Here is a 1,870-nt window from a genome sequence, read left to right as displayed (position 1 = left end):
GATTATTGCGTTTGCCACAAAAGATTCAAAAGATTGAGTGGTTGTCTGAGCTCATAATTTATATTGATACTTTGGGAGTAAAAAAAAGATCCAGTGCATGAAGAAAAAATACTTTCCACTGTCAGAGGCATTGTTATGTATACGACTGACTTTATAGCAGTTTTTATTGGGGGGCAATATATATGTATATAATGTATGCCACTGCAAGAGAGGTCTTTTTTTTGTGTGTGTGTGTGTGTGTGTGTGTGTGTGTGTGTGTGTGTGTGTGTCCACTGTCTCCCTGATTCCCCTGCTCTGGTTTTCTCTGGTAGCCTACGTTGTCAAACATTTGCATCCCAATGTGTTCCAACCACAACATCTTGTTTTTTCGCTACCACAAACTCGGTCGTCTTTGAAAACCGCCGCAGCATCTGGGACAGTTCACATTACGAGACACGTCAGAACCACTGAAGGTAGACAACCTGTCATGACGGGAAGAAACCTGGAATCCACATGTCTGCTAGGAAAATCACAGCCAAAGTCAGTGTAGTAGCTGAAATATAGAAGCAAAATATATATTTCAGAAATCACACAAGATTACTAGCACTAACATTTTATTTTTCATCATCAATTCAGGCACAACATCCACAGCATCTCTGTTTGTATCACTTTGCATCAGTGGGCAATTAATGCTGTCATTCATCAGAACTGTGTCAGAGATTCCTCATTAAATCGAGGTACGTTTTTAGGCATGAAAGATTGTATATCAAACACTGTTTTGCAGTACATTCTGTATGAATTCATATTGTACCTTAGATGCCTTTGCTGAAATGCAATGCAGTTTAATGATCAGGGTTATACAGATAATTATTACCATCTGGTAGAAGCACACAAACACTAGGCATAGACAGACTTAAAATGTTTTACCTGCAGTAATTCCAACCACATATATTTTGACTGAATTAAAATTATATATTGTAGTATCCTTGAAAAGTAATGTGTATTTTTTTCCCCCTTTTTTTTCCTTTTAGCTATGATTGCTTCTATTATCATTTTGGCACCAAACTCCACAGCCTATATACTGTTGATTTGAACTGTAGGCAGAAGGTAAGGTGTTCTAATATGAATTGATGGAGAAGCTGCATGAGATGAGAGGGATAAAGTGTTGCTCCTTGCAGGGAAATTCTCCATTTTCTTGTCCCCTTTCACATGGCAGCCAGAGGTTGAGGTCATCAACAGAAAGCCACCCAGGAGCTGGGAGAGAAATTCACTGTCTTGCCTAAGGATACTTCAAGGTCCTGTACAGTTGAAGGAGAGCTTCCCTGCACACTATGAGACTACAATGCCCCTCACTTGAGATGTGCACGAACAAAGACACTATAAAAAAGGTCAGACAATAAGAAACGACTCAGCGTCATTAATATTAATGCACAATGACATTGTTTGGTGAAAGTGAATTGTTGAAGAGTCCATCATGAACGCACATTTAGCCATTTCTCTCCCATCTTTAATTAAAGAGTGTAGCACTCATCCAGCTGAGAGAAGGCAGACTAGGTGCAGGGGAATCGGTTAATTCACAGTGACTATAATTCACTCAGTGGAGACTGATGGAATTTACATTTGTCAAACCAAGCTTTCAGTCTGCAAGACCTTATTGAGAACATCAGATTGCCTCAAAATGTAAATTCAAGTCTGTGAAGAATCTTTAAACTTTGTAGAAGACAGATTGAGTAATAAATTATCTGGAAAAAAATAAACTTTAATTCATCCTACTATTATTATTCTTGTTCATATTTCTTCTAGCAACTACTTAATTGAGCTATTTGTAAATTTGCTAGTGCTACATGGCAAGCGTTAGCATTAACAGCTGTTTGCTTACCAGTCTTGGCAA

At 38.2% G+C, this 1,870-nt stretch overlaps 1 long non-coding RNA gene across 1 annotated transcript; it reads left to right on the top strand.

Moving 5' to 3' along the window:
- The first annotated feature begins 275 nt into the window (after positions 1-275).
- On the top strand, positions 276-1,366 carry LOC130171530 (uncharacterized). Its single transcript, XR_008828148.1, has 4 exons — positions 276-519; positions 616-716; positions 1,011-1,086; positions 1,196-1,366. It is a non-coding gene; the product is annotated as an uncharacterized LOC130171530 (long non-coding RNA).
- The last annotated feature ends 504 nt before the right edge of the window (positions 1,367-1,870 follow it).

This window comes from Seriola aureovittata, chromosome 6 (assembly GCF_021018895.1).
Source record: "Seriola aureovittata isolate HTS-2021-v1 ecotype China chromosome 6, ASM2101889v1, whole genome shotgun sequence".
Classification (NCBI taxonomy): Eukaryota; Metazoa; Chordata; class Actinopteri; order Carangiformes; family Carangidae; genus Seriola; species Seriola aureovittata.
Note: the sequence above shows the minus strand (reverse complement) of the source record. Positions and strands in the feature narration are given on the sequence as shown.